Genomic DNA, 20,284 nt, shown 5'->3' with positions numbered 1-20,284 from the left:
CAGGTCTTCGAACCATCCATATAGAGGTCTATGTAACTTCCGTTACCAGGGATATCGTAGTTCCAATCTGTTCTATCAGGTATAGTGGTACAGTAATTTTTTTCAAAAAGCGGCTCAGGTAGGGTGTAATCCACATTGTCTGGAATATCGGATATTGTATCAAGGACAACACAGTGTCCGTAGCCGCCACATGACCAATAAAAAAGCTCCCTTATCCTTACGGCTGTAGTCGCTGCAGTTTGTCTAGCCTGCAGTTTGTCCAGAGGCATAAGATGTAGCATTAAATTCAGTGCATCAAATGGTGTCGTCAACAATGCGGCTGTGATGCACAAACAAGCCATCCTTTGGATCCGATTAAGTATTGAGCAATAGGTGGACTTTTAACACGCCGTCCACCAGACCACAACACCATATAGCTTTATAGGTCTCACATCTGCAGTATATAATCAATGCATGACACGCGGTCTAAGCCCCCAACTTTTGCCAATGGCTCTCTTGCAGGTGTATAGGGTAAGAGATGCCTTTCTTGCCCTTTTCAAATGTTTGAAGTTAAATTTCCTGTCCAGCAAAACACCCAGGTATTTTGCGCTTTCTGTAAATGGAACTTATTCTCTACCAAAGGAGACAGGTTCCACTGTAGTCAACATGTATTTCCTGCTGAAAAGAACTATTTCTGTCTTGCACTGATTTATACCTAGACCACATTCGGTAGCCCACTTTGCTGTTGCACGTTGAGCTTCCAGAAGTATATCTCTTAGTGTGCTGGGAAACTTTCCCTAACCGCAATTACCGTCATCAGCATACGCTGACCACTTTTACACATTTTTCTTCTAGAGACAATAATATATTGTTAATGATTATATTCCAAAGTAGAGGAGACAGTACACCTCCTTGAGGTGTTCCTCTGATGACCCATCTTTCTAGATCCACAGATACCAAGCCTGCCGTAATGCATCTTTTAGTAAGTAAGTTATTAATAAACTATTTTACGATAGAGTTGATGCCTAGAAACTCCAACTCCTTCATGATAGACGTCGGTTTTACATTATTGAAAGCATTCTTTGACTTCTCTACATAGCCCACTGTTTTCCCTTTGGCTTGGCACTGGGGAATACTGACACAAGCAAGTCATTCAGGGCCTTCGTGATCCGCTTGGCCACAATGTCTATGTTCTCCGTAGTTTCCACTTCCTTTTTTGGTCTAGAAGGGAAAGACGTGCAGAATTTGTGCCGAAATTTATCCCAATCCACCTTTCTTCTATTTAGCCGAGGGACCACTTCTGCAGTATGTTCTCCATGGTTGAAACTAATATACCGATGATCAGAGAAGCTGTGGTCATTCAACACTTCCCAGTCGCATATTCTTTCACTTATATCTTACGATACAAAAGTAATGTCTAGTACCTCCTGCCTGTTCCTGGTAATAAAGGGTGATTTATCCCCTTAATTACAAATCGCTATATTGCAACTTATAATATATCCAATAAGCAGCTCACCCCTTTCTCTAACATCCGTACTTCCCTATATCTGATGATGTGCATTAACATCACTTCCTACAATGAGGCTTTTCTTCCTCTGCCATCTGGAGGACCTTTAGTGACGCCGAAGCGGCCTTACAATGGTGGAGATTTATCTGTAGAAACCGGACCATAGTCAGGATTCAGATTTTCCACCACTATTGTGTTAGTCTCGTCTTCTGACTTCACCAGGAGTTCATCCCCACAATATTCGTTAGAACTTGTCATGATGAGCTTCCGTACGAATCCAGGGGCAGGTGAGAAAGCTGTGGAACCACTCTTCCTTAGAACACTGGACACTTGCGGTGTGGACGATTTCTTCTTATATACATCACTAACTGCTATAATAAACTATCAGTAACGCTGTTACTTTCGAATGTAAATAATTAGATTACTTTAGGGTTTCTAGATAAGGCTTGTTAAAACTTGTATGTTAGTGTTTAATAATGATTTGTAAAAGGTAAAAAATGTACAACAATATTTTTTATATCATTGTTTTATCACTTAAATTTACTATATTTATTTATATATTTTTTCAAATATTGTAAACTTTAAAAGGATTAGACTCCCGTACTATAATTATAAGAAATTACGTTCTGTTGTACGAGTTTCAATAAATTACAAATAACAAGTGAATAATCGTTTGCGGCTATCGAAACACTTTTGCCATTAAAGATTTTTGGTTTTCCAACAAAAGAAATGTAGGCGAAGTTGCTAAAGAGTTAACAATAAACAAGGTTAGTTAAATTCAATAATGCTACCTTTATGGCTACCGTGTAGTTTGTTGAGGCGAAATATTACATAGTAAATTTTGCAAATTTTTTGCCCAAGAACATTCCGTTAAGGAACAGGGGCAAACTTTCACATATCAATGAGTGCTCTCCGATTCAAGTTTAAGTTCAATGAAAAGGGGCCTTCTTTTTATAGCCGAGTCCGAACGGCGTGCCGCAGTGCGACCCCTCTTTGAAGAGAAGTTTTTCCATTGCAAAGTACCTCACAAATGTTGCCAGCATTATGTCAGGAAAACTAGCGCTGAAAAAATTTTCTGATGTTCTCGCCAGGATTCGAATCGAGGCGTTCAGCGTCATAGGCGGACATGCTAACTTCTGAAAAACTTTGTAATAAAAGTATTTTGTTTCTCGCAAAAATTTCACAAACGTTTTATTTTTGTTTTGCGTGTAGACGCCGTAACTGTTATTTGATTTTGCTGAAATTGTGTAATCCAAGTACACCACAACACATAAACTTTTGAACACACAAATGCAAATTTTGCCCATGAACATTCCACTGAGGAACAGGAACAAACTTCTCACATATCAATGAGTGCAGTCCAATTTAAGTTTTTAAGCTTAATAATAAGGGGCCTCCTTTTTACAGACGAGCCCGAACGACGTGTCGCAGTGCGAAGGCTCTTTGGAGGAACATGGAACATGGAGAACATGAACATTCCGTTAAGGAACAGGGGCAAACTTTCACATATCAATGAGTGCAATCCGATTCAAAATTAAGCTCAATAATAAGGGGCCTTCTCTTTATAGCCGAGCCCGAACGACGTGCCGCAGTGCGACACCTCTTTGGAGAGATGTTTTACATGGCATAGTACCTCACTAATGTTGCCAGCATTAGGAGGGGAAAACCACCGCTGAAAATTTTTTTCTGATGGTCACGCCAGGATTCGAACCCACGTGTTCAGCGTCATAGGCGAACACGCTAACCTCTGCGCTACAATGGCCTCCCACGTAATTTGTCGCCCAGATAAGTGTTTCAGTAGAAATAGCCCCCTTAAAAATCAGTACCGCGATTTGATTTATCGAAGCCCTAAGAAGGGTCAATCATTCATTACTCTATTTGATTTCTTCAACCTAATCCAGATATAACATTTCTTAATATGCGAACATTTTTAGCACAGTTCATGGTGATGTGTATCCCAGATTCGCAAAAATTTAATTTTTACTGTTACCAATTTAAACAAACAAATTTTCCACTCATAATTGATTCCTATGAAAGTTAACAGGTATTAGGATGTTTTGTCAAATTTGTAATTTTTCCACATAAATAACGACAAGACTCATAAAACATTTATGCCATAATAGCGACTAATGTATCGTGAAAAAGTAAACAACAATGACAATAGGGGCATAGATTTCCAAATTTTTCCATTCAACCATTATAAAAGCCAAGAGCAATATTTCGTTTATGTCACTTAGCCAAGACTTTGTTGCCCTTAAGACTTGTGACTGGCTGACTTCCATCTTATTCACATAATCACTGCTTGTGTTATTTCCGTCTTTTCGCGCTGCTCTAGTTTAAATTTCACTAATTTACGTGTGAAATACAGCAAACCCTCTTAATTAGTTGGTCAGAAACGAGTTTAAACGCAAACTATAGCAGAAAATAGCTTGAAAAACATTATAATTAAATTCAGCGAAAAATCACAATTCATTTTTATATATTTTTTGGCAGTTAAAGGAATTTTTGTTTTGTCTGTTTTTTTCAAAATGTATCTTTCCCTTGCAACTTGAATGAGATATGAATTTCAGCTATTTTAGCGTTCGTCTCCTCATTTTTTTTGTTGACTTGATGGTGTATCTCATTTTTGAATGTCATTAAAAGTGTAACACTTTTAAGTGTTTCCATTGAAACTGGCGCAGCACAAACGACATCTAAAATTAAAACAAATTCTTTTAAAATAGAAGAAAAATTTCCCACAATCCCAAAATCCGCCACTTAAAACACCGTTGACGACAGTGATGACCAATTTGTGACATGTGTAAAATGACCACTAAACTCAAGAGAATTTAACTGTCATCTCCATTTAAATTAAAAATAAAAAACGAAGTAAATGGACATTGGCAATAAACAAGCGGTTCCCATGGCCATGGTTTTGAAGCTTAAGGCGAAGGCCTCATACAAAAGAATATTTGGGTGAAACAAAGGGGATATTAAGTTAAAAAACATAACAACATTAGCAAAATGTTATATGATAAGATTTTTTTTTCTTATCAAATTATTTTTATAAATATTGTTTCAGAAAACTTTTTGTTTAATTATTTGAATTGTTTCCCTTAAACTGGTGGGAGTCATAGAAACTAACCTTCTAGTGGCTCGGGAAGTAATATGGGGATATGGGCCCCCATTCGCAAAGATTAAACAAAATAGATCGAACGAGTAAAAGAGTGCTAAGTTCGGCCGGGTCGAATTTTGGGAACCCACCACCATGGATTCTGCCAAAATATGGGAGCTATATCTGGTTATAGACTGATTTGGTCCGTACATGGCACAGTTGTTTAGAGTCATAATAGAACACTTTCTGCAAAATGTCAGGTAAATCAGACAAAAATTGAGGCTTCTAGGGGCTCAATAAGTCAAATCGGGAGCTTGGTTTATATGGGAGCTATATCAGGTTCTTGACCGATTTAAACTGTACTTAGCACAGTTATTGGAAGTCATAAACAAACACTATGTGCAAAATTTCAACCAAATCGGACAAAAATTTAGGCTTCCAGGGTCTCAAGAAGTCGAATCGGTTTTATTTGGAAGCTATATCAGGTTCTTGACCAATTTTAACCGTACTTAACACTGTTGTTGGAAGTCATAATGAATCACTTTGTGCAAAACTTCAGTTTAATCGGACAAAAATGGCGGCTTCAATGGGCTCAAGAAATGAAATCAGGAGAGCGGTTTATATGGGAGCTATATCGGGTTCTTCGCCGATTTCGACGTCAAAACAGTACACTATGTGCAAATTTTCAGCCAAATCGGATGAAAATTAGGTCTTCCAGGGGCTCAAGAAGTCAAATCGGGAGATTGGTTTATATGGGAACTATATCAGGTTCATAACCGATTTGAACCGTACTTGGCACAATTATTGAAGTTTATAACGGAACACTATGTGCCAAATCGGATGAAAAATGAGGCTTCCAGGGGCTCAAGAAGTCAAATCGGGAGATCGGTTTATATGGGAGCTATATCTGGTTATACACCGATTTAGACCGCACATGGCTCAGTTGTTGGAAGTCATAACAGAACGCTACATGCAAAATTTCAGCCAAATCGGACCAAATTTGCGGCTTCCAGGGTCTAAAGATATGAAATAGGGAGATCGGTTTATATGGGAGCTATATCAGGTTATAGACCTATTTGGGCGGTACTTGGTTCAGTTGTTGGAAGTCATAACAGAACACTACATGCAAAATATAAGCCAAATCGGAATAAATTTGCAGCTTCCAGGGGCTAAAGATATGAAATAGGGAGATCGGTTTATATATGAGCTACTAGCTGACCCGGGCCCGCTACGCTGCGCCTTCTTTTACTTTATATGGAACAAAAGTTTCCTTGGAATATTTATTTTCGACAATTAAAGAGCTTTTAGTGAAATACCATGCTACGAATATAGTATATCGCTTGACTAATTGTTTAACCATATAAGTGCCTTTGTCCGAAACCCATATGATTTTTATTGGTCTACGAATCTAAGTTTGGATGTAAGGTGTACTCCATTCTTAAAATACTTTATTTCTGCCCGATATTCTCATGATATCTGATTGAGTGGTGTTTTCGGTGGTGAGGTGGTCCCCCAGACACTTGGCCCTGAAAAACTATCAGCATCGTGCTTTTCTTTCAAAAACCATTTATTTAAACCCCATATTGCAATTGGCTTAGGGGAGTTTATACGATGAGGCGTCCCCCAAACACATGGCCCCAAACTAGGTTATCAAATTCTTTTTCTAATCTTAAATACCACATATTGGCATTATCGAAAAATGTTTACCCTTTGCGGGGTGTTTTGGGGAAGGGGTGATGTGCTTAAAACATGGTCCTAAATTTGGATATCAAATTCGTATTCTACTCCCAAATACCTTTATTTGAGCGCCATTTTGCGATGGTCACTGCTTGTGGAATATTTTGGGAAAGGGGTTGACTCCCAGAAAATTGGTCCCGAAAGTGGGTATCAATTCATGCTCTACCCTCCAATACCTTTCGTTTAATCTCCACATTGACATGGTCGGTAAATATGGCCGATTTAGGAGTGTTTTGGAAATTAAATTGGTCCCCCAAACACTAAGCCCGGAAAATATATCAGCAACGTGCTCTATTCTCATATATCTATATATCATTTATTTGAATCCCATATTGTCATTGGCCTCAAAATTGGATATCAAATTCGTTTTCAAATCTCATTTAAACTCCTTATTGCAAAAGTCAGCAAATATGTCCGGTTTGGGGTTTTGGCCCTAAAAACTATAAATATTTAGTTCCACTCTCTTTAAGACCCAAATTGTCTTGGTGAGCAAATACGTCCTATTAGGGGGTTGTTATGGTGGTGGGACGTCCCCTAGACAGTTGGTCCCTAATGTTGATATCAGATACGTGGTCTACTCCCAAATACTTATAATTTGAGCCCCATATTTCCATAGTCGGCAAACATGACCGGCTTGGGGGTGTTTTTGGGGATGGGCGGCCACTCTGTGAGTTGGCCTTGAAAATATATATCGGATTCGTATTCCACTCTAAAAACCCTCTTATTTGAGCCTCATATTGCAAAAGTCAGAAAATACTTACTATTTGGGTGGTGTTGTGGGGGTGGGGTGGCCCCATAGACACTTTTCCCAAATAATGATATCAGATTCGTGGTTTACTACCAAAGACCTTTCATTTGAGCCCCATATGGCTATGGCAGTAAATTTGTCCCCTTTGAGGGATGTTTATGGGGAGGGGCGGCCCCCAAACTCTTGGTCCTATATTTGGATATCAGATTCTAATTCTACACTCAAATACATTTCATTTAAGCCCCATATTTCCATGGTCAGCAAATAAGTCCTGTTTGGGGGGTGTTTTGGGGAAGGGGTGGACTCCCAGACAAGTGGTCCCACATTTGGATATCAGATTCGTATAGCCATGGGCGGTAAATATGTCCGATTTAGCGGTGTTTTGGGGGTTGGGTGGTCCCCCTAGCACTTGGTTCGACAATTGGATATCAGATACGTTTTCTTATCCTAAATACCTTTCATTTGAGTCCCATATTGTCGTGATTGGTCTAAATATATGTTCACGGGTTCATTATGCAGCGTCAGTGAAATTTTCAAGAAAATCGGTTCAGCCGTTTCTGAGTCTAGAAGGAACACACAAACATACTAACAAAAAAAGAAACAAACCTACAAACAAACACAAATTGATTTTTGAATAGAAGATATCAGGTTTAAATCAATTGTTGGAAGACAACATTTCAGCCAAATCGCAAAAAATTGTGGCTTGAATTCAATTTAGCAAGAATTCAAATAGGGAGAACGGTTTATATGGAAGCTAAACCCAAATATGGACCGATATGCTTCATTTGCAATCCCCAACAACCTACATCAATTTTAAGTATATATGCAAACTTTCAAGCGGCTGGCTTTACACGTTCGACCGATGTCGTGATTTCGACAGACGGTCGGAAGGACATGGCTAAATCGACTCAGGGAGTCGAGACGGTCAAGAATATCTATACTTTATGGGGTCTTAGGCGAATATTTCGAGGTATTACAAACGGAATAACTAGATTAATATACCCCCCATCCTATGGTGGTGGGTATAAAAATAGATTTATAATGCAAACATATCTTAATCACAAACTTTGTAAATAAATGGGAAACATATCGATATGGATCACATCATTCCAATTGATATAAACAATCCGCGAGAAGAGTGAACAAATCTGCATATGCATTGTGAATTTTTTTAACCCTAAATATATAACAAATAAACTTCAAATAGGTTAGGTTATGTTAGGTTAAAAAGAGGGTGCAGATATTAATCCGCCCTATGCCACTACGGACATACACCTAAGCCAGTAATCGGCTTGTTGTGCGCTCTAAAAACTATAAAGTAACCTCAAAAAAGAAAATTTTAAGTTAGGAATTCCGTGCTACTTACAAAATCCTTAATTGTTTTCAAAAAACTTGAAATAACAAATTAATTCAAAGGGTTATTTTCAAACACTAAATATTTTTTTCCTTTCTTTTTTTAGGTAAAAGGATAAAGGAACTTGTTGAGATAACATGACATATGTTCACAAAACCTGCAGAAAAATGGTATGGAATATTTTATTGTATAAAAGTCAATGTGCGTTTTTGTCTGCTTTCTGTTTTTGAGACACGAATTAAAAGTATTTGGGAGTAGACTATGAAACTTTGAGGTCAAGTCGTAGGGAGACCACCTTACCTTAAGAACCCACTGATTTGTTGACATTTTGGAGCTCAAACATTTACGGATATCGTGTTTAAATTAGGCAACAATCGTCATGGGGCCATCCTCCTCCTCCCTCCACAATACCCCTTCCCCAAAAGGAAAAAAGGACCGATCGTGACTTATAAGAAGGATATTTGAAAGTTGAATAAGAAATAATTGAATAAATCCCAACTTGGGGAGGCCACCGTAGCGCAGAGGTTAGCATGTCCGCCAATGACGCTGAACGCCTGAGTTCGACTCCTAGCGAGACCATCAGAAAAAATGTTCAGCGGTGGTTTCCCCTCTTAATGCTGGCACTATTCTCTCCAAAGAGGTCGCACTACGGTACGCCGTTCGGACTCGGCTATAAATTGAGCTTGAAACTTAAGAAGGACTGTACACATTGATATGAAAGAAGTTGGCCCCTGTTCCTTAGTGAAATCTTCTTGGGCAAAATTTGCAAAAATTTGCAATTTGGAGACAAGTCCCAGCCATTGAAAGTTTGCCCAGAGTGAAATACGATTATTATTACAAATAAAACACAACAAACTTGCGAAACATTTTCTTTATTTCTCAACATAATCCCCTTCAGCTCGATAAATGTTTTTCTCCGATTTAGAAGACCATCGCTACCGTGTTTGCGATAAGAGCTGTCTAGCTTCTCAAGAAAAACTTCTACCGCAATTTTCACCTCTTCATTGCTGGCAAATCATTTCCCCAAATTTTGCCCATGAACATTCCACTTAGGAACGGGGGCAAACTTCTCACATATCATTGAGTGCAGTCCGATTCATGTTTAAGCTCAATGATAAGGGGCCTCCTTTTTATAGCCGAGTCCGAACGGCGTGCCGCAGTGCGACACCTCTTTGGAGAGAAGTTTTACATGGCATAGTACCTCACAAATGGAGGGGAAAACCACCGCTTAAAGTATTATTATCTGATTTGGCTGAAATTTAGCATGAAGTGTTTTGTTATGACTTCCAACAGCTGTGCCAAGTATGGTTGAAATTGGTGCATAACCTGATATAGCTGCCATATATACCGATCATGGATCTTGACTTCTTGAGCCAATAGAGAGCGCAATTCTTATTCGTTTTGGCTGAAATTTGGCACGTGGTGTTTTGGTATCACCTCCAATAACTGTGCGAAGTATGATTTAAATCGGTTCATAACCTGATATAGCTGCCATATATACCGTTCTTGGATCTTGACTTCTTGAGCATCTAGGGGGCGCAATTTTTATTCGTTTTGGCTGAAATTTGGCACGTGGTGTTTTGGTTTCACTTTCAATAACTTTGCGAAGTATGATTTTAATCGCTTCATAACCTGATATAGCTGCCATATATACCGATCTTGGGTGTTGACTTCTTGAGCCACTAGACGGCGCAATTCTTATTCATTTTGGCTGAAATTTGGCACGTGTTGTTTTGATATTGATATGACTTCCAATAACTGTATTAAGTATGGTTTAAATCGGTTCTTAACTTGATATAGCTGCCATACATACCGATCTGCCATCTATACCGATCTTGGATCTTGACTTCTTGAGGCATTAGAGGGGGCAATTCTCCTCCGATTTGGCTGGAATTTAGCATGAAGTACTTTGTTATGACTTCCAACAACTGTGATAAATATGGATCAAATCGGCACATAACCTGATGTAGCTGCCATATAAACCGCTCTGGTATCCTGATTTCTTACGCCTCAGAGGGCGCAATTCTTATCCGATTGTGCTGAAATTTTGTACAACGGCTTCTCCCATGATCTTCAACAAACTTGTCGAAATTGATCTTAACGATCTATAGCCTCTTGATCGATCTATAGCCTCATACAGCTTCCACATAAACCGATCTGCCGAGTATGCTTTTTGAGCTTCTACAAGGCGCAATTCTTATCCGAATGAACTGAAATATAACCCAATGACTTCTACTATGGTCTTCAACATTCAAATCACTTATGGTATGAATCAAACTATTGGGTTGCCCAAAAAGTAATTGCGGATTTTTTAAAATAAAGTTAATGCATTTTTAATAAAACTTAGAATGAACTTTAATCAAATATACTTTTTTTACACTTTTTTTCTAAAGCAAGCTAAAAGTAACAGCTGATAACTGACAGAAGAAAGAATGCAATTACAGAGTCACAAGCTGTGTAAATTTTTCAACGCCGACTATTTGAAAAATCCGCAATTACTTTTTGGGCAACCCAATATAACTTGATATATCTCCTAATGCATAACAATTCTTATCCATTATTCTTTGTCTGCCTTAAAAGAGCTACCGAGCAAAGAACTCGACAAATGCGATGCGGCCTGGCCGAACTTAGCACGCTCTTGTTTCTGCGTAAATTCTGTAAAGGTTTATTATAATACCCAAAGTTCCCTTTGTTGTTTTAGGAAAATTTAATTCAATCGCTGAAAACATCACACGCAGTACAAAATCTCACCTTCTTGAAAGCTATAACTATTATTTATATAAAAGTCACCTTAATGACTTTAATTTCACACAATAGAAACATAGACTAACACCTTTGTTTGGAAGCAACCACACAATATATTCGCACATACATACATTGAAAGTCATTTGAAATCGACAAATTATAACATGTTCATGAATTTTAAATAAATTAATTAGAAGCTTGTAAATTGTCTAGTCGTTCGTTCACTCGATGCGATGCCGTTTGAATAGAGGTACAGGTGGCTTGGTCGTTCGGTGTGTTGATCTATGGCTACTGTTTAGCTTAACTCGAAAACATTTCTGTTATTGTTTTTTTTTTTTTCAGCCGGTCGTTAGACAAATTACAAATATAATTCTACTAGTTGTTCTTATCGTTAGTCTACGTTTAATTGCCTGATTTATATGAAAGTTTAATATGAAAAACTATGTGTTAAAACATTAACTAGCTAGAGATACGTGTTTTCTTGATTTATCCTGACATGAACATTACAATGCATATTTTTAATAAAAACTCTTTTCGCTGTTCAGGTCCATGTGCAAGAGCAAGGGCTAAATGTAACTCACCCATACACAGCATGCACATGGCAGACTTCGTACCTTGATATTAAAAACGGTGCAATTAACTTGTGTGTCCCTTCATTTGTCTGATTCGGCTGGGATCGCACAAAGGACACTTGCCATAAATCAAGGACAATATCAGCATACATATGTAACGATGTCATTAATATTGTCTATAATTTTAGTTTTGCTTTTGAGCAATTAGGTTGGCACAAACTGCCGCCATGGTCATTAGCCATCATGCCCTGAGCAATTTGTTGAAGACAAGACTAAGGAAATGCATAAGAAAAAATGGGGACAAAACAATCCTTCAGTTATAGTGTCATATCTAGGTTATTTATATACGTTTGCATTGGTATCTGTGCCATGTTCTCATACATATATATACATATTTGTGTGACACACAATTACATTTATTCACGCGAACAAATTGTAATTGCCTATAATTTCCTGCTTGTCAAACAACTGCGTTTACAAAGGCCTCCAGAGCCAAGTTGAAAGAAAAAAGAAACAAGGAAAACTAAATGCAAAACAGAAACATCGAAAATTGATGATGACGAAAACAATGAACTGAAAAGAGTATGTATATTAGGCTGGATACAAGGTGTACATGGAAACATTTTCAATTAAATCTTAAACACATAGAAGTGTTTGACTCAGAGATAAAGTTTCTATAGTCGCAAAGTTTCAATGATCCCAGACTTAGCAAAAAAGGAAGAAAAATAGTAATTTCCATAAAGAGCCTCTCTCTATTGACTAGCTGACCCGGGCCCGCTCCGCTGTGCCTACTTTTACTTTATATGGAACAAAAGTTTCCCTGGAATATTTACAATATTTTCGACAATTAAAGAGCTTTTAGTGAAATATCATGCTACGAATATAGTATATCGCTTGACTAACAATTTAACAATATAAGTGTCTTTGTCCGAATCCCATATGATCTTTATTGGTCTACGAATTCAAGTTTGGATGCAAGGTGTACTCCATTCTTAAAATACTTTATTTCAGCCCGCTTCTCTCATGATATCTGATTTATGGATGTTTTCGGGGGGTGAGGTGGTCCCCCAGGCACTTGGCCCTGAAAAAATATCAGCATCGTGCTCTTCTTTCAAAAACCATTTATTTAAAACCCATATTGCCATTGGTTTAGGGGAATTTACACGATGAGGCGTCCCCCAAACACATGACCCAAAATAGGTTATCAAATTCGTTTTCTAATCTTAAATACCACATATTGGCATGGTCGCAAATTTTTTACCCTTTGCGGGGTGTTTTTGGGGAAGGGGTAATTCCCTAAATACATGGTCCTAAATTTGGATATCAAATTCGTATTCTACTCCCAAATACCTTTATTTGAGCTCCATTTTGCGATGGTCACTAAAAATTGCTGCATGTGGGGTATTGTGGGAAAGGGGTTGACCCCCTGAAAACTGGTCCCGAAAGTGGGTATCAATTCTTGCTCTACCCCCCAAATCCTTTCATTTAATCTCCACATTGACATGGTCGGTAAATATGGCCGATTTAGGGGTGTTTTGGGGATAGGGGTGGTTCCCCAAACACTAGGCCCGGAAAATATATCAGCAACGTGCTCTATTCTCACATATCTAGATATCATTTATTTGAACCCCATATTTTGGGAAAGGGGTTGACCCCTAGAAAATTGGTCCCGAAAGTGGGTATTAATTCTTGCTCTACCCCCCAATATCTTTCATTTAAGCTCCACATTGACATGGTCGGTATATATGGCCGATTTAGGGGTGTTTTGGGGATTAGGGTGGTCGCCCAAACACTAAGCCCGGAAAATATATCAGCAACGTGCTCTATTCTCATATATCATTTATTTGAACCCCATATTGCCATTGGTCTCAAAATTGGATATCAAATTCGCTTTCAAGTCTCATTTAAACTCCTTATTGCAAAAGTCTGCAAATATGTCCGGTTTGGGGTATTGACCCTAAAAACTATAAATATTGAGTTCCACCCTCTTTACGACCCAAATTGTCTTGGTGAGCAAATACGTCCTATTTGGGGGTTGTTATGGTGGTGGGACGTCCCCTAGACAGTTGGTCCCTAATGTTGATGTATATCAGATTCGTGTTCCACTCTAAAAACCATCCGTGGGGGTGGGGTGGCCCCATAGACACTTTTCCCGAATATTGATATCAGATTTGTGTTTGTTTACTCCCAAAGACCTTTCCTTTGAGCCTCATGTGGTTAGGGTCGTAAATGTGTCCCCTTTGGGGGAGGTTTTTGGGGAGAAGCGGCCCCCCAAACACTTGGTCTCATATTTGGATATCAGATTCGAATTCTACACTCAAATACCTTTTATTTAAGCCCCATATTCCCATGGTCAGTAAATAAGTCCTGTTTGGGGGGTGTTTTTTTGGGGAAGGGTGGACCCCCAGAGACGTGGTCCCACATTTGGATATCAGATTCGTATTCTACCCGCAAATACCTTTCATTTGAGTCCCATATTGCTATGGTCGGTAAATATGTCCGATTTAGGGGTGTTTTGGGGCTTGGGTGGTCCCCTAACACTTGCTTCGACAAATGGATATCAGATTCGTTTTCTTATCCTAAATACCTTTCATTTGAGTCCCATATTGTCGTGATTGGTATAAATATATGTTTGGTAGGTTTTAGGGTGGGGCGGCCCCCCTAGGTACCCCATCCGAAATTTGGATACCAAATTTTTATTTTTAGGGTACTATATGAGAGCACACAAAATTTCGCTTAAATCGCACAACCCATCTCCGAGATCTGGCGTTTCTGAAAATTAGGGTAAGGGGGAGGGTCCGCGCTCCCTTCAGATATCAAAAAATGTAGTACCCTATTTTCACCACGGGGTCATTATACACCATCCGTGAAAATTTCAAGAAAATCGGTTCAGCCGTTTCTGAGTCTATAAGGAACACACAAACATACAAACAAACAAACCTACAAACAAACACAAATTGATTTTTATATTTAAGATTAATTTATATATTTATTGAAAATGAATCTTAATAAGTACCAATATTACCATTTTGCGAACAATACCACGAAATATAGATCCACATATGTTAACTTCCGTCCTTCGAACCGGAACAAAGTTTCTGGACTGAACCATATCAACCACCAATTATTCTATGCCGACACTGGTACTCGGCCGAGGACCTGCGTTATTTGTCATAAAAATTTTAATTATATATTTTCCCCAGAGTTGTCAACGTAGGATGCAACAGTGGTGAGACAGGGAGACGGTGGAGCATACCTGGCATAACTTTATCTGCCTTTCGACTCTCCGACACCGCCACCCACGTCGGAGTTGTAACGGCTGGTGAGGAAAGCAAAACAGACAAAAAACGAGGTACTAATAGGGAGCGATGCGAGCTTTTACATTTCGTGGAGTAGTGCCAACACCAATAAGAGGGGCCAAGCCCTGGCAGAGTTCTTCAATACTAACGAACTAATATCACTTAATATTGGTAACGCCGAATCCCTTGTTAATAGGATTAGGGAGGAGATATTAGATGTGACAATATTCGGAAAATCTAATCGACGAGGTTTAGGATCTGAGGGTCTCCATAGAACACTCTTTCTCTGACCATCGCACCATTAGGTTTAGAATAGCACGGCCAGCGCCAAATCCGATAAGCTTCCGGAATAAGTTGAAAACCAACAGGACAAAATTCGGTAGGCTATTCAGAAGAAGACTTGGGCAAGATAATTCAGATTGTCTAAGCATAGAAGAGATTGACGAAAATGTCAACAGGATTACGACTGCACTGGTGGGATCCTTCGAAGATAGTTGTCCTCTTCGGGAAAAGAAATCAGCCCAAGAAAAACCCTGGATGACCGGGGAGATTCGAAATATCGGGAAAGGCCCGAGACTTTTTAACAAAGTAAAAATGCAAATTTTGCCCATGAACATTCCACTAAGGAACAGGGGCAAACTTCTCACATATCAATGAGTGCAGTCCGATTCAAGTTTAAGCTCAATGATAAGGGGCCTCCCTTTTCTTGCCGAGTCTGAACGGCGTGCCGCAGTGCGACACCTCTTTGGAGAGAAGTTTTACATGGCATAGTACCTCACAAATGTTGCCAGCATTAGGAGGGGAAAACCACCACTGAAATTATTTTCTGGTGGTCTCGCCAGAATTTGAACCCAGGCATTCAGCATCATAGGGGGACATGCTAATCTCTGCGCTATGGTGGCCTCCAAACAGAGCACGACGTAAAAAAGTGGATGTTTATAGGGATGTGTATTACACACGGCTCAAGGAATACAATAAGATTACCAGAGCGGCAAAATGTGCCTCCTGCAAGCTTTTCTCCGAACAGGCCGATAGCGTTAATAACGCCGCCACGATAAAAAATTTGTTCTCTAAAACCCATGTCCAAACTGAAACTTTAGTAGACGACATGGGAGTGAGTGCAGAGACAATGGAGAACATGTGGAGGCTTTTGAAGAAAACCAATTTTCCACGGGATACGAAGGGACTCACGGAGACATCGGAATCTTGGAATAATGACGTTGATCAAAGGTTTATAATAACGGAATTTATGGTGAAGGAATCCTTGGGGAGCTTCAAACCATTTAAGTTACCCGGACCTGATGGGCTATTTCCGGCGTTACTACAGAAAGAGGCAGACTAGCGGATGTTTATTGGGATGTGTATTACACACGGCTTAAGGATTACAATAAGATTACGCGAGCGGCAAAACGTGCTCCGAAAGCCTGGCAGGAGGCAAGGGTGGTGTTTATATCCAAGCCCGGCAAGGCAAGCTAGGCGACACCTAAGGCCTACAGACCCAAAAGTCTTACGTCCTTTCAACTCAAAACCATGGAACGTATTGTGGACACCATGATAAAGAGTACGACATCCAGCGAACTGCTCAAATACAAACAGCATGCCTAGATCAAGGGAAGGTCGGTGGAGACTGCCCTGCACGAGGTTGTGCATAAAATAGAAGAATCCTTCGATGCCAAAACGTACACACTGGCGGTATGCATTGACATCTAGGGGGCTTAGATTGGATCAGGGGGACACACTGATCCAATCCTTAGACCAGTACCGGGTGGACCCGGTCCTTAGAGACGGGATAAACCATAAACTAAGGAACAGGTGGATAAATTGTGTGTCTCGTGGCATAAATATAAGGGAGAAAGTGGCACAGGGCACACTACAGGGGGGCATTTTATCGCCACTCCTATGGGTGACCACCATAAATGACCTATTACGGATGCTGACTGAGGAGGGAATTGAACCCGTCTGCTACGCAGACGATGTTATAATACTTTTAAGGGGTAAGGATCCGAACGAGCTATGCAGAAGGGCCGAAAGGGTCTTGTATATGGCATATGGCTGGGCTAGACTCAGAGGTCTCAATGTTAACCCAGAGAAGACTGAAATATGCCTGTTCACGAGCAAGACGAAGTTGGGCCAATTAAATGCACCCCGTTTCCTCAATAAGACGATTTCGATATCTGACAAGATCAAATACCTAGGTATGATCTTGGACAGAAAACGGAATTGGAAGTGTCACATTCAGGAGCGTACTGAGAAGGCTCATAGTTGTTGTGCACTATGTAGACGGGCCGTAGGCTCGAAATGGGCCCTGAATCCGAGGATAGTCCACTGGCTCTACAGGAGCGTGATTATAACAATACTTACTTACGCCTCAGTAGTTTGGTGGACTGCTAAGGAGAAAAAGTGCAACATAAGGACCATACAACAGGTTCAGAGAACATGTTGTCTTGGCATAGCGGACCGATGACGACCACGCCCACTTGGGCTCTGGAGACTATTCTATATATCCGACCCATTGACATACAGATTAAGTGTGAGGCAGCCACTGCGGCTATGAGACTTAGGCGATGGGAGAATGGATTGAGGATGGGAGCAGCTCATACCATTGCGGTATAATCGAGGCGACGATTAAAAATCTGGAAGGAAGGGAAGAGGTTTCCGATCGGATACCAGAGATGAACCTTGAAGTCCAGTGCGAGGCACTGCTGCCATCGGCACATTCTTGGATTGACGGAACCCTAGTATTGCCATCTAGAAGATCATGTTACACGGTTGGATCAAAGCTAGAGGACAGAATGGACCTGGGGGTTTACATTGAGAAGTCAGGGACTGAGATCTGTTTTAGACTGCCTGACCATAATTCGGTGCTGTAGGCGGAGATCCGAGTGAAGATCTTTACCGACAGTGAAATTGCCATAGGGGCAAGAACAACTAGGACTGTTCGTGACCTAATACGTAAGGAGATTAACGCCTTCTCTGAGGATGGCAAAATCCGCATCGTTTAGGTGCCGGGCCATATCGAAGTAAGGGGAAAGGAAAGAGCAGACGATTTGGCGGTGAAGGCCAAAGGACCGCCATCAACAGTCCGAGTTAAGGGAGTGAGCGACGAATGCGCATGCAACATAGTGGCATAGCGAAACGGTCGGTAGGACGGCGAAAATCCTATGGGGTATCCAGATCGTGAAAAGACGAGGCTATTACTGAAAGGATGTAAGAAGGAGGCCAGTAAAGCCACTGGTATCATAAAGGCACACATAGGACTACGAGCTCACTTATGTAAAATCGGTGCGGTGCATGTGTAGGGCGTGCGGGAAAGATGATGAGACGTTGGAGCTTTCGCGTCTAACATATACCGGCCCTTAGTTTAAGACACAATACCAGACATAAACCAACTTAGGGGAGTGGTATTGAAAACAATTAAAGATTTTGTAAATTTTCTCCTTAGAGGTTACTTTAAAGTTTTTAGAGCGCACAACAATCCGATTACTGGCTTAGGTGTATGTCCTCCAATATGTTGCATTTGGAATTTATCCATTCTATTTGTTCATATCTGTTCTAAGTTAGGCATATGAGTTTCAATGGAACGTAACAAAATAATAGAATATCAAATTGAAGAAGTCCGCGAAAATTCAAATTCGTGATAATTTTTGTACAAACTTCTTGACAGTCGAACGTTTATCAAATGTTGGTTAAATCCTATATTTATGAAATCTAGTAGATTGTCCAAGTATGGTGGTGCACTTAATTCGGAAATAGTATCAAAGGATTTTTTGTGGAAAGAGTTTTAGATAGTCTCCACATCTCACCAAAGTGGTATAACCATTCAAAATGCTTGGGCGCGAGACCGTAGCTTTGCAATGATTTTCTTAAGATAAAATGTTAATGAGGATTTTTCCTGAGATTAACTGAATGACGTTCCTCAATCAGTAAAAAATTCAGCAAAAGTATCGACAACGACGATATGGCTTACTTGTTTTAAGTAAAGTGATTGCTTATTACAAAGAAATTCTTTCAAGTGAAATTGCTTCCTCCAGCCTATAAAAGTTATTATTATTACCTCAAATTTGTTCAACTAATCGTCTGATCAACTTATGTTTACCGTATACATAAATTGATGACACGATCAGTTGAAAAATTTGTTACAGTTTTCCTTATGAACCAACCTAATGTACACATTTCTTTGTTCATTTTTCTTACAAATGTAAATGAAGCGACAACAAGAAAAATGTAATAAGTATAAAAACTTTAAAACAATCACAAACAATTCATGGCCCAAGTGGCATAGGACATTGGCCATATGTATGGGGACATGTGGTCATATGGCAGCCAACACAAACCAGTGACGCCATTGAACCAACCGCTGCTGAATGCAGCTTCATTCAATAGTGCTTAATGCCAGTCGCCTTTTGGAATTGGATACTTAAAGAGCGTAACATAACGTACGAGGCATACACAAACTCAAAGAGCTGCAGTGTCTTGCTGAAAATCGTCATCATTTAATATTTATGCTAAAATATGTTTGTTGATCTCTTTCATTCTTTCAGTTTTTTAGTTCTTCGGTTGAATCTTCATCATCAACACGATCAAGTTTTCTTCACACAATCATTAACAGTCGCTTATGCGGCTTGATGTTCAGCCACACGGATAATGCATATTTACATGCATGAAATTAGGGATGCCCATGCTGTAGGCGGAAATGATTGATTGTGGGCAATCAAATCGAATGAAGGATGCAAGGTTCCTTTGTGTTACAATTGCAATACTCAATTGGATGCAAACAAGAGCTTACTTAAAAATGTAGTTTACCTCGTCTTGATAATTTTTAGGTCGGTTGATATAATTTTTGGTAAATTCCTATTCTTTAAAATTTTTTAGACAGTTTACTTATAATAAACTTACTTAAATGGTATAGGGCTAAATGGATCAGTTTATTAATGGTGCACAAAAATATTGACCCTGTTATTTTAAGCGTCTTAGTCGTTTTGTTTTCTAACTCTTATTGTTTATGAGGTTTCTTCCAAATACTCCTTGTAAACAGAAATGGCTTAGTTTTTTGTTCTTCAAAACAGAGCGATGGCATATAAAACAAAGCAACAATTATAGCGTCTATTGGCCTCCAGGTTATTGTTTTTATACCCACTACCGTAGGATGAGGGGTTCATTTAGTCATTTCGTTTGCAATACATCGAAATATCAATTTCCCTACTAAGTATATATATTTCGGATCGTTGTAAAATTCTAAGACGATTTAA

The 20,284-nt window shown here is 39.5% G+C and overlaps 1 protein-coding gene across 3 annotated transcripts in view; it reads left to right on the top strand.

The window, feature by feature from the left end:
* The window catches only part of LOC106093383 (uncharacterized), a 171,500-nt gene that overhangs the window by 21,733 nt on the left and 129,483 nt on the right, over positions 1-20,284 (top strand). Inside the window, exon 3 of one of the 3 annotated variants that reach the window (XM_059366377.1) lies at positions 8,526-8,589. The exons of the other annotated variants lie outside the window; for them this stretch is intronic. The gene's annotated coding sequence lies outside the window, so the exon portion shown is untranslated. The remainder of the gene's footprint in view (positions 1-8,525; positions 8,590-20,284) is intronic. 3 annotated transcript variants of the gene reach the window in all.

This window comes from Stomoxys calcitrans, chromosome 4 (assembly GCF_963082655.1).
Source record: "Stomoxys calcitrans chromosome 4, idStoCalc2.1, whole genome shotgun sequence".
Classification (NCBI taxonomy): Eukaryota; Metazoa; Arthropoda; class Insecta; order Diptera; family Muscidae; genus Stomoxys; species Stomoxys calcitrans.
Note: the sequence above shows the minus strand (reverse complement) of the source record. Positions and strands in the feature narration are given on the sequence as shown.